Raw genomic sequence first — 14,164 nt, 5'->3', positions numbered from 1 at the left:
ATGCCCAGCATCTCTTTGGATCACTAAATGCTTTGTAGCTAGGTTGCTCTTGATGATGAACTTTCAGTTGGTAATCCCGGATTAGTTAATCCAAGTTACCAAGTTTTAAAAGACTCATCAGAACCTAATTATCCAAGCATATCCTAGTACAAAAAGCACCATAGACATATGTCCTAAGGTCCAAGCTATTAGTGTCTAGCCTTATTGTTTGTTTCTTTGCCAACTCTTGGCTTTTCTTTTTCTTTTTCTTTCTTACTTAGCTTTTATTTCTAGGGATGTTCATTAATAAAAGGTTTTATGACAGCAACCAAGTTCACACTTACAAAGAACACTCTATTATACATCTTTTATTATTGAGCTTATCATCTTAATCAAGCTATTACCACCACAAAACTTCATTCTAATTCCTACAACATTGGACAATCACTTTCTTTTTTCAAACATTTTCTCTTATTGATTCAAAAAGGAAAACAAGTTAGAATTCAAGATAGATGAGGATGAAGACAAGCATAATGCAAATCCTAACAAGGAAACTACTAAAGATATGAAAGTGCAGAATATAAAATATTTGGAGGCATATCATGTTTCAGATATGCATCATCCTTATTTAATTAAACTATAAAAGGGACTCCACCACCTCTAGTTGTCGTGCTCTTTCCCTTTGCTGGATTCTCCCTTCCTCTTTGAATTCTTCTTTCTTTCTTGGGATTCTTCAACAGGGCACCTTCGATCCCAAATTTGGTCTACCTGATCCCAGAGCCCAATATCCTTCAAGCCTTGTTGCATGTGTGTTGTCTGTTTATTGGCTAGTGCTCTCTGATGGTCTATCAACTCTTGGCATTACTAAAATGGCTTGATTTGTTGGTTCAATGTTGGCATGCTACGGACTACATAGTCCAACTTTGCTTGAGTTGCTATGTCATACTCCATTCTGTCCAAGTTCCTATGCTCCCTAATTGTATGATAGATGTCTCCATTGGTAGAGATTTTGGGTGTACTCCACATACTTGGACTGTCATAGGGACAATCTATTGAATGATTCTTGAAAGTTTGTTGATTGTTCCCCTTGCCCCTCAAGAATTTTTGCCTGAAACTCTCTCTGTTGTTCCAATATTTGGAGATGGAAATTTTCTTTCTTCTCCATCATTTGTTGCTACCAATGCTGTTGTTGCTCACGATCCTTCAAATACTGCTCTTGTTGCCTCAAGTATTGCTCCTATTGTTGCTCCTGTGCTCTCATGTATTGTTGAGACATTTCTTCAATGGCTCTTTGCATTTAGCTCAGATCCATTGCACTAGGAGCTTGTTCCCCCTCCACTTGTGGTCTTCTCCTTCTTCCTTGATCTCTTCTTTCTTGCTGATTGTCAGTGTCATCATTGACACCTTCCATGCTTTGCTTGGTGATCCCTCTGCTTCCTTTTACCTTCTCAGTATTTTCATCCTCAAAGAGTACTCCAGCTCTTTTGCACAGCCTCAGAATAGTACTTGGGTGACCAAGCCTACAGAATTTACCAGTATCCTCAGCTATTTCTTGAATGCTATCTGCGATGAGCCGAGGTACATTGACTTCTCCTCCCCTAAGTATGCAATATGTCAGGATTTCTCTATTGATTGTGACCTCAGATGTATTTGCAGTAGGGAGGATGGATCTTCTCACTATCTCAGACTAACCTTTAGCTTCTGGTATGAGATCCATTCTTTTCAAGTGGCTTGGAGCTCCCTCTGAGTCTCTTTTCCAGTCCTTGCCTTCATAACATAACCCATTTAATATCTCATCAGGGTCATTCTCACCCTACAGTCTTTTTTCAAAGCTGGGTTCTCCATATGATATCACCCTTATCTGTAGGACTCTCATAATGGATGGTGGGCTAAAATCTACCTCAACCCCCCTAACATAACTCTTATAGGAAGGGCTGTCTTTGCTTGTCCTCACAGCATTTGCATAAAATTCTCTTATCATGACTGCACTAATGTCTGTGAGAGGTTCACAAAGAAGTTCCCATCTCCTCTCTGCCTCTATTCTTCTTATGATGGGATATTCTCCATCTTTCAGTCTGAACTCCGTCTCTGTAATGACTTTCTTTGATTTTATTAGCCTATAATACCTTGATTCATGAAATGGAGACTTAAATCTTTTGGTATCATAAGTTGGTGGTTCGGCTACTGCAGGTTCCTTTCCTTTCCTTCTTCTAGAACTTGATGAAGCCATGAATTAAGAAGGAGAGAAGGGAGAAGAAAAGATAGGCTTCAGTTAAGGCACGGTTGTGATGGAAGTAAGGGGAGGTAAGGTGCTGTGTGGTGTCTTTGGGTGAGAGAAGAACAATGTACTTTGTGAGGGGGCTTATACGAAGAAAGCAAAGGTGTGTGGCTTAAGGAATGTTTGAGTGAAACAAAGGTAAATAATTGAGGAGGTCTTACATAGAAAAAGAAAGGATATGTGAACTCAGGAAGTATCATTGCCAATTTATAGCCAGGGCATGAAACAAAGCAAAGAGTTGAGGATCCGGTTGAGTTGTAAGGAAGGTTGGGATTGAGCAATTCATTATTAAAAATCCATGAAATGGATGGTGTGCATGTGGAGATGGATGAAGGCAAGGATTGCTCCCTCATTGGTTGCATGTGGTTCGGCCTCCAAGGTGTTGATTCCATGCGATATTGTGCTTCCCAAACATACACACGTGACTTGCCTTTTCTCCTTGGGATGACCGTCCGTGCATGCCTTCTTTTGTCTCCTTCTCAATCTTCTTTACTCCTATCCACGTGAATCAAACAATTAGTGACCTTAATTTCAATTTCATACGGTGGTGTAGCATATATATAAAAGGAAAATGTTGTTATGTGTTCCTTATGTGTGAATAACCAACCATGCCCCTTAGAAATTGAAAAAAATTTTGGTAAACACCAAACTTGTTTTCTTCTAAGTTATCTATATAAAATCCAATGAATATCCATCACAATTGGTATATTCATTATAAGGAACATTTTATTTGCTACCATGCTACCATAAACTCATAAAATGATGCAATGTATGGTTTATCTATTCATGAATTTGAGCCTTTGAGTAAAGATGACTTTCTTAAAATTCATAGCATATACAGACACCAAACTTAAGGTTTGGCTATATACTTAAACAAATTGAATGAGTATATATCCTAAATTGGTTCTATAGTCAACTATGCATGAAAAGCTATTTTAAAGTGCCTTTAGGCACAGCAAACTTAGGAGTCAAGCATATGCTTCAAAATAATGTGTGCAATTATCAAATCTACTCATGAGAGCTAAAATTTATGCCAAAATAACCATTACTTATTGAAATTAAAATAACAGCAAGAATATTAAATCATGGGCTGCCTCCCATGGAGCGCTCTTTTATTGTCACTAGCTTGACATTGGTCCCTTGTTAGGGTGGTTGATGATTGTGGTGCCTCAGTTTGTCTCCTCTCACTGTGAGCCTTCTTCCTGTGCGCTAATGGTCAATCTCCACATGCTCCAGTGAGAGTATCTTGTTGATTGTGTAGTAATCATCAGTTTGTGGATTTGTCTCCAACTGCTGGTATATCAATCTCACTCTGTCCCCTTTTTGAGAATCCTTCAGTTGGTATCTGATTTAAGAAAATTGTCATGTCGGTATAGAATTTCACACAAAATGAATTCTCGTTCTACACCAACAAACAATCCTCCCAATCAAAAATTTGAGTTGTCACAAGTACAAACCCCAATAAATTTATAACCGAAGTATTTAGACTCCGGGTCGTCTCACAAGGAATTGCAATGAAATGCTCAATTATTAGCTATGAAGAACAAAGGGGTTTTGGTTGATAAAGGGGCAATAAAATAAATGACAAGAAAATAAATGAACAATTAACTAGGTCTTGGCAAAGGTTGGTGGTCAAGGATCTCTATCCTTATCACTAACCACAACATTAGAATTGGCAAGGATCAATCCCATTAAGTCAACCCCTAACTAATAGTAGAGGAAAGTCAAGTGAGCTATATCAATCCAAGTCCATAAGTCCTAGTTCTCCACCAAATCAATTAGTGAGATCTAGAGTTAATGGCTCCCAATCGTCAATCACTTGGACATTAGTAACTCAAGGGTTCCAAAGTTACCTTCCCAAGCCAAGAGCATAAAATTCTACTCTAAAATCCAACCAAGCATTTTATCAAACACTTGGAAGGCATAAAAGGAAAGCATGGTAAAAGTGCAAGAATAATAAATCTACCAACTATCAATTGCAAGGAAAGTAAGATCACAACTCAATTCAACCATAAAGAAACATCAACTATCAAATCTCATTAAAAGAAAATCCAAATTCAACATGAGTTCATCATTACAAGAGAAAGCAAAAAGGGAAATTAACATTACAAATCATGAGAATGAAAGAGTAAAAGCAACAATTCATAAAAGAAACAAGATGAAAACATGTGATTGAACCTAGATCTAGAAAAGATTAACCTAACCTAATTCTAGAGAGAAGAGGGAGCTTCTCTCTCTAGAAACTAACCTACATGATGCTATACTACCAAACAATTGCTCCCCCATTTCTCAAGCTTGAATTTTGCATGAAATAGCGTCAGAAATAAGTTGGGTTGGCCCCAAAGTGCTTCAGAAATCGCTAGGGGCAATTTCACTTTAGTGGGCCACGAGCAGCATCGGTGCGCATGCATACATGGCACGTGCGAGCCCCTAAACGCGAAGAAACAAATAGCAAATTTTATATCATTTCAAAGCCCCGGATGTTAGCTTTTCAACACAACTGGAACCGCCTCATTTGGACCTCTGTAGCTCATGTTATGGTCGATTGAGTGCGAAGAGGTCAGGCTTGACAGCTTTGTGGTTCCTTCATTTCTTCATAAGTTCTCCCACTTTGCATGCTTTTTCTCCATTCCTTCAACCCAAAATTTGCCTTCTAAACCTGAAACCACTTAACAAACATGTCAAGGCATCGAATAGAATTAAAGTGAATTAAATTTAGCTATTTTAAGGCCTAAAAAGCATGTTTTCACATTTAAGCACAAATCAAGGGAGAATTGTAAAACCATGCTATTTCATTGAATAAATGTGGGAAAAGGTGATAAAATCTCTCAAATTAAGCACAAGATAAACCACAAAATCGGGGTTTATCAAATCTCCCCACACTTAAACCAAGCATTTCCTCATGCTAAGAATAAAGAAGGACAAGAAAAGGGGTATGAAGATTTATTCAATGTAAAGAAACTATATAAACCTATTGATAAACCATTATTTGATGGTTTATATTGTGCTTAATTGTGTGGTTTTAGCAAATTTTTACCCACTTATTCATATGATTAGAATGCATTTATAATTCCTTCCCGAAATTACTTCATGGTTGAATAGCTGCTTCCTAGAGACTTTTAATTTTGCATTTTAATTCTCCTTTATTCCATTCGATGCCATGATCTGTGTGTCAAGTGTTTCAGGTTTTATAGGGCATGAATGACTTGGAGATTGGAAAAGAAGCTTGCAAAAATGGAAGGAACACAAGAAATTGAGGAGATGACCAGCGAGAAGTGACGCGGACGCATGGCTCATGTGACCGCGCGACATAGAGGAAATTGCAGTGACGCGGACGCATGGCTCACGCGACTGCGCAGATTGGAAACTACACAAGTGATGCGAATGCGTGGACGACGCGCACGCGTGGCAAGGCAAAACGCTGGAAGACGCGAACGCGTGAATGACGCGATCGCGTGACATGCGCGATCTGCAGGATCTGCAGAATTCGCTGGGGGCAATTTTGGCCCTGTTTTGACCCAGTTTTTGGCCCAGAAAAGCAGATTAGAGCCAGAGAACATTCAGAAATAGAACACAACATTCATTCCGCATAATTTTAGTTTTAGATCTGATTTTACTTCTCCTCTAGATTTTTTCTCTACACATTCATAGTTCTTAGGATTTTGATTTTATTGCTTTTTGGACTGGGATATTGAGAAGAGTTATTACCTCCGTCAAGACTTCGTCATTTTATTTTGTTTCCTTACTTGTCACTTACTCTTCTATATCCTTCATTTACTCAGAATTATTATTGGATTATTTTTAGAATTTATTAATACAAGACTATTTTTATTTTTAATTGATCCTTTTGATTATTATTTATCATGTCTTTCAATATTTCCTTTTCTTATTTTGTGGATTTTACAATCATAATGAGCGAGTAGTTCCATAACTTGATTGGGAGTTGATTGAAAGGAGGACCTTGAGTTGGATGCTCAAGAGTAAAATTATAGTTGGGTTTCGCGTTGGGTCGCCCTCTAATCACTGACACTAGTCCTTCCCAAGGGAGAGGATTAGAACTGGTGAATAGAAACTAACTTCCAACTTGCTTAACTTTCCTTTATCTAGTAAAGGATAACTGAGCAGGCAACCTTCAATTATCACTTTTATCTTGGGAGAACTCCATCAAGGATAGGGCTTCCAACTAATCTACTCCCGGTCAAGGTTTTTATTTAAATTACATAAATTTTCTGATTTAATATCCTATTTAGCAACTCAACCATTTTTTGAAAACATCTGATTAATAAAATAGCACATCTTTCTGCAACTCGTTGGGAGACGACCTTGGATTCATACTCCCAGTATTTTAATTTTAATTTTGTGACAACCCTTCTAAATTGATAAGTGGATTTTTGGTTGGTTAAGAACTATACTTGCAACGTACCTCTTATAACAATTCTTAACTCGCCAATTTCCGCCACGTCACCTATCTACATGAATGCAACTAAATGCAAAATGATTCTACCTACTTGGTCAAAAGTAAATCAATCTCCAAGAATATATATAAGCAAGTAGGGCAAAGGTCATATGACGACTCACAAACTCTACCAATTCAAATATCAAAATGAAGTTTAAATAGACTTGCAAGAAGAAAAGCTCATGAAAGCCGGGAATAAGGAATTGAGCATCGAACCTTCACCGGAAGTGTATCCGCTCTAATCGCTCAAGTGTATAGGGTTGATCACTCAGTTCTCTTCTACTCATGCTTTCCAAGATTTGTTTTTCATCTAACAATTAACAATTATTCAATGCATGCATACATTCATCATGAGGACTTATTCATAGGTTGTAATGGGGCTAGGGTCAAGGTAGGATGCATATGATCAAGTGAGCTTGAAATTTGAATCTTTGATTAACCTAAGCTCTCACTGATAAACCCATATTTTATGATATATTTTGTGCTTAATCTGAGTGATTTATTCAATCCTTCACCCACTTATTCATATTATTTACATGGTTTTACTTTCCCTTCCTTATTATGTGATATATGTGAAAAACATGTTTCCTATGCTTTAAAATTAATTATTTTAATTACCTTTATTTCCATTCGATGCCGTGATTAGTGTGTTGAGTAGTTTCAGATCTTCTAAGGCAGGAATGACTTAAAGGATGGAAAGGAAACATACAAAAATGGAAGGAAAGCACAAAACAGAGTTTTTGAAGAAACTGGCAGCCACGCGATCGCATGGGCGACGCGGCCGCATGCCAGCGCGAAAAGGCATTGACGCGGCCGCATGACTGATGCGACCGCGTGCCTCGAGCGAAACACATATGACACGGTCGCATGACTGACGTGACCGCGTGACAAGGAAAACTCCGAATGACGCGACCGCGTTACCCACGCGGATGCGTGACAGAGGCCACGCACCAGAAATTGCGGAAAACGCTCATAGCAAATTCTGAAGCCCTTATTGGCCTAAATCCAAGTCCAGAAGGCATAGACCAGAGGTTATGAAGTGGGAGAATGCATCCATTCAAGGAGTGTCTCCACTTTAGTTAGTTTTCATGATTTAGATTTAGTTTAGAGAGAGGTTCTCTCCTCTCTCTCCTCTCTTTAAGATTAGGATTTAGAATTAGGATTTTATTCACTTTCAGGATTATCTCTTTATCAGGTTCAATATTCCCTTTTATTTACTTTTGCAATTTAATTTATGAATTCTTCCATGTTACAGATTACTCTTTTGAATTAATGTTATTTGAGGTATTTCAGTTTAATATTGCTTTCTTTTATTTACATTATTGTTATTCCCATCTGAAGACATTTTTATTCTAGTAGATTTACTTTTCTCCTTTTGGTCTTGGTTAAGAAATCAGTAACTCAGGAGTTATCAAACTCAAACATGATTGATAATTGTTATCTTTGTTAATTAAATTGAACTTCAATAATCCCAATCTTTTCTTAGGAAATAAATAGGATTCGAAGATCAAACCAATTAATCCCTTGACCTTCCTTTGCCTTAGTAAAGGTTAACAAAATGGAATTAAGATTCAATTCTCATCATCATTGATAAGGATAACCAGGATAGTACCTCCAATTTCTCATACCTTGCCAAAAGTTTATTTACAGTCATTTAATTATTTTACTTGCCATTTAAATTGCTTATTCTTCATTTACTTTATTTGCTAATTAAACCATTCGCTCCTCATTCTCAAAACCCCAATTTACAATCTCCATAACCAATAATAAGAACATACTTCCCTGCAGTTCCTTGAGAAGACGACCCGAGGTTGAATACTTCGGTTATCAATTTATTTAGGGGTTTGTTACTTGTGACAACCAAAACGTTTGTATGAAAGGACTTTTGAAGGTTTAGAAACTATACTTGCAACGAGGATTTATCCACAAATTTCTAGACCACGCAAAAGTTCTCTCATCAAAATGGCGTCGTTGCCGGGGAACTGCAATCGTGTGCCTTATTATTGGTTATTGTAAATATTTTTCTTTTACTTGTTTATTTGTCTTTATTTTCCCCTTTTTATTTCTATTAGCTGCTATGAATTCTCACCCCTTTCGCTTTGAGTTTAGTTCTAATGTTATTGAAAGGAATGGAAGTTATAACAGGAACATGCATCAAGGTCAAAACAATCAAAGATGGATGGAGCCAAGAGGATCTGATCAACCCTTTAGGCAACAACACCCTCCAAGATATCATGGACAAAGACCATTCTACAATGCATACCAAGCCAATAGACATGGTGGACAACCTTGCAATTACCCACAAGCCCCACCATGTGCTTATAGACCATCCTCTCAACATAACTTCGAACCACCATACTCACAAGCTCCTTTTCACCATTCACCACCGTATGATCCTCATCTACCCCGATTCCAGTCTAATTACCCCCAAACATCACCACTTCCCCATGTACCATATCCAAATCTATCACCCTGAGAATCAGAGGTTCGCCTCAAGAAAACAATAGATCAACTTCAAACAACCCTTCATCAACTGGAGCAAGCAGTAAGTCTATTATCTTCTAGATGTTCGAACATTCAAGGATCTCCCACAGCCCCGTGTGGATAATCTAACGAAGAGCGTAGCATGAAGGAGATACTAGAAACTCCAGTGGACAAGACAGAGCATGGCTTCATCCTGGAACAAGTAGAGGAAGCTGTCATTATTAAAGAAGAAGAGTTGGTTGAAGACTTAGGAGACGCTGAACTTCCATGGGAATCCAGAGTTGTGGAAAATTCTATCAAGGACGTTACAATTGATGCTAAGGAGGACAGTGCCCAACCCCCACGTAATGAACTTGCATCCGCGAGTGAATTCTCTGAGATCGAAGAATCTTCCCCAAGTGAATGCGAAGGTGATACGGAGGTAGATTTCTCTCAACCTCTAGTCTATGACTTAAGTGATGAGGAAGACATAGATAGCTTTGATCAGGACATGGATACATTTGAAGAATCTTGCAAAGAAGTGAAGAAATTCATAGAAGAGCACAAGGGAGTAGAACTCACAAAACCACTGGAACCACCTATCCCAAGGCCATTACCACCCAGTACAAGTTTCAAGTGGGTACAATCCTTAACCTTTAGCTTTATTTTTCCACTTGAATATGGTTTGCTTGAAATAGATGGCCAGCTTAGAGCTCTCTGTGGCTTTAAGAGTAAGCGGGAAATGGCTCGTACTCAGAGCTGGTGCACAAGGTTTAATAAGGTTCCATGCTTCAACTCGAAGTGCACGGATTGGCATCATGATCAATCGGATGGATCTCGGAAAACGTTTGGTTATCCTGGTGAGAATCTAATTTCTAAATCGCCCAGATGGAAAAGTATAGATCAAGACGAAGGCGGATTTAAAAGCAAAGTTTGGGATCTTGGAATCTATGCTGACAATCATCACCCCGGGAGCCTGACAATCTGTTTGAAGCTGCTCAGAAGCTTCACATGCCTAGTTTGGGACCCCGGAGGCTATTGGCATTCCAAGCATTGGTGGAAATTTCTGGATGAATTTAAGCATAAGCCGCCATAACAGGAAGCTCATCCAATATCCAACTTAAAGACTTTAACTAAAAGTGCTAGGTGGGAGACAACCCACCATGGTATGATCGTTCCTTTTTAAATTTTTATTTAGTTTTATTTGCTTTCAAGTTTTATTTTATTTTATTTAGTTTGCATCGCATTCATATTAATCATTGCATTCCGCATACTGCATAAAAAAAAAGGGTGCGCGACACGACCGCATTATTCATGCGATCGCGTCAAGTTGCGAAAAACACTTCCCACGCAACCACGTCATTCACGCGGCCGCGTGATCTGGAGATCGGCGTAAAGATCCAACGTCCAGAAAGTTATGCTGGAATCGTGCGGCCATTGTCCGTTTCGCACAAACGGCCCACGCGATCGCGTCCCTGACGCGATTGCATCACTTGCACAACATCAATCCCACGCGACAGCGTGAGCGACGCGATCGCGTCGCATGGATTACACAACACCCCAAAAGGAGATAGAGAGTTGCGCTAAAACGACGCTGGATTCGTGCATTTAGCACAATTTCCAGCGACGCGGTCGCATGCCCCAGGCGATCGCGTCATTCACTCTTTTAGCTATTCCATGCGATCGCGCCACTCACGCGATCGCGTCGACCCCCATTTCACTTCAGCCACGCGACCGCGTGCCCCACGCGATCGTGTGGATTCAAATCTATAACCCCCCCAGTCACACGAACCCTACCATTCGCGCACCCCCAAACCCTTCTCCTTCCTCTCTTCTTCTCCGATCACACCAGCACCACCCAGCCACCATCACTGAACGACCGCCACCCCACCGACCACCCAGACACCGCCGCCACCCACCTCCTTCCTTCCCCCCTCTTTCTTGTTCTTCCTTCTTCTTCCTCCCTCCACCGCCCCTGCCCTCCTCCGCGATCACCACCACTGCGTCGCCGTCACCGCCCAGCGCCACCCACGCCCCCCTTCCTTCTCCTATCCCCCTACCCCCATTACCCCTACCTTTCCCTCCCTGCCCCCGAACAGGAGCCACCGCCACCGCGCCACCCTCCTCCGCCGTGCCAGACACCACCGCCACCATCCCCAGCCACCTCTCTGCCCCACTCTCCTTAATTCGCCCACCAGGTTCCGACGAACGCCACCCTTCTATCCATTCGTAGTTAATTCATATTTTTCTGTTTATATTCATATTTAGGCTAGTTAGATATGCATGTTGTAGTGGATTCTAGGTTATTAGGTAGCCTAGGATGTGGTTAGTGGATTTAGGCCTGTTTGATTGCACTGTTCGTGTTTCTTGTTTTGTCAATTTGCAATTCTGCTATTGCTGTGAAGTTTAGTAATGTTCATATGCTGCTCTTAAAGTTCATGCTGCTATGCTCTTTATTATTCATACTATTTAATTGCAGCTTTAATTTTGATTCATATGAACTATTCTGTTGCTGTTTATTTTCCGGGACAATCCAATTTTAGCCGAAATGCTGCCCAAATTTCTGTAAAATGTTTCCATTCATGTCTTGGTTTTGACATTTTCAACTGTGCTTTCCTTAGATTTAACCAAACCAATTCATGAATGCCAGGGCAAGCTTTCCTATTCTTTTTGATTCCCTGGTTCATATATTGCATTTTTGATGCTTAGATTCCAATTTTTTGCTATTTCTATATCTATCTGAATCATCATCAACCTAATTTCCTTATTTGGTTATGAGTTACCTGTAGCCCTTAATTGTGAATGCTTGTTACTTAGAAACTTATCATTATGCCACTTACATTAACCCACTTTTTCCTAACTCACTAATTTTAACTTCTTACACTCTTTTTCAATTCTAACCAACATAACCTTTCATACTCTCTCTTCTTGGTTTTTCACTTTCTCTTTAACCTTCTAACCATGGCATACTGATAATTTTTCCTAATTAACATGCCTTCTATTACATTTTGGATTGTGAATTCTTCTTTTCAGACTTTTAACTCCTATACAATCCTTAATGCACATTTACTTAACACATTTTCCTTATCCTATTGCTCTTTTGCCACTTTGTGTTTCTTTTGACTATTTGCCTATTTGTTTTCCTGTTTTTCTTATATCCTGGTTTTTTATTTTTCAGGATGTCTGCCACCCAGAGAAAGGGAAAAGCAAAGGCAACTATTGACAAACGTAAAAGAGGAGTATCCGCTATGTCCATCATGGATATCATGCACGATGACTCCTGGCGGGAGAAGAACTTTACCCCACAGGAGAAGGCCGACCAGTTACTCCCTGCCACTGATCCAGTAAAGTTTGCAAACCGATACTGTGAGCTAAAGTATCCGGTGTTTGCGACCTCCAGGAACCTATACCTGGAGAGGACTCTGAAGATCCCAGAAGAACTCCAGCAATAAACCTCTGATCATATCAAACAAAGAGGCTGGTTCTTCCTGGAAAGAAACCTGACTGAGGTCAATGCATCTTGGGTAAGGGAATTCTACTGCAATTACTTCAAAATTTCCCTAGATGCAGTGAACCTAAGAGAGAAACAGATTCTGGTCACTGAAGAGGCCATTGAAGATGTTCTGAAACTTCTGCCTAAATCTAATCAGCTGGATGGATATCAAAAAGCTGAGGAGGATATGCGCTTCATGAAGTTTGATTGGGATGCAGTCAAGGCCAGGATAACCCTTGACCCGACCGTTCCTTAGATTATGGGTCAGAACACTACCATGCCAAAGGGAATCAAGCGGATTTACTTGAATGATGAGGCTCGGCTATGGCATCATATACTTAGCAACTTCATCATGCCGAGCACTCACGAGACTGAGATACCTGCCGCTATGATCACCTTCCTATGGTGTGTGATGGAGGGTAAGGACCTGTACCTGCCACGCTTTATCCGGTATTATATGGCCAGGGTCCACGTCCGATGCACTCTTCCCTTTCCTTATCTGATTACACAGCTAGGCCGTCGAGCTGACGTGCCTTGGGAGGATGCTGATGAAAAGCCACCTGCTGCAGAATGCAAGAAGATTATCCCTCACAGTAGGAACTTTCTGGCTTTGGGCTACAGACCTCCTTTCCTCACTACTACTGCTGAGACAGCCATACCATCTGCCAGCCCCTCTTCCTCTACAGCTACCCCTGCCACCACCACTGCACCTCATCCAGCCCCAGAGCTCGTCTATCATCTAGTGCACCGCCTGTTTTGACGGCTTGACCAGATGGAGCGTCGCAACAAGCGACGCTATGAGCACCTGAAGCTGATGATACGATCTGGTGACATCCCCTCCGAGCCTGACACACCATCCGAGGCATCTGAGGAGGAGGCGGATGATCACGAGGCAGAGACCCATCCACAGAGCGAGGCTGCGCAGGCAAACACAGAGCAGGCCACATCACATCAGAAGGCTCCACCTCAAATTCAGGCTGTAGACCCCGAGATCCCTATCCAGTCAGCACCTCCTCTGCAGCATGCAGATCCTCAAACCACCACCACAGAGACTCCAGCTACCCATCCTTCCAGTGATGACACCCCTTCACACCCTGCTTGAGTGAGCATCAGGGACGATGCTTCATTTTAAGTGTGGGGAGGTTACCATCTCTGGCGTATTTTTTGGTGAACCACTACAGACTCTTTTTATTTTATTTTGCTACTTTTCTGTATTTTTCTCTTTATTTTTATTTTTATTCTCCCAGTACTTATACATTGCTATTTCCATGTATTTATACTCTATTTTCTGCATTTCGCATTTTCAGTTCATATTTTAGCCATTTAGTTTAGTAGCAATTCTAACTTCTTAGTTATAGAAATTGTGGATTAATTAGTGTAGTTTACCCTTTTTAGCATAAGATAGCTTAGTTTAAATTGAAAAATATAAAAAGGGAGTAAACTAGGAACTTGAACATAATAGAAACAACCCACACCTTGTATATATAGCATTATA

At 40.2% G+C, this 14,164-nt stretch overlaps 1 pseudogene; it reads left to right on the top strand.

The window, feature by feature from the left end:
• The first annotated feature begins 1,035 nt into the window (after positions 1–1,035).
• Positions 1,036–13,771, top strand: LOC148574104 (uncharacterized; annotated as a pseudogene).
• The last annotated feature ends 393 nt before the right edge of the window (positions 13,772–14,164 follow it).

This window comes from Arachis ipaensis, chromosome B2, assembly GCF_059453495.1.
Source record: "Arachis ipaensis isolate K30076 ecotype BB chromosome B2, ASM5945349v1, whole genome shotgun sequence".
Classification (NCBI taxonomy): Eukaryota; Viridiplantae; Streptophyta; class Magnoliopsida; order Fabales; family Fabaceae; genus Arachis; species Arachis ipaensis.
Note: the sequence above shows the minus strand (reverse complement) of the source record. Positions and strands in the feature narration are given on the sequence as shown.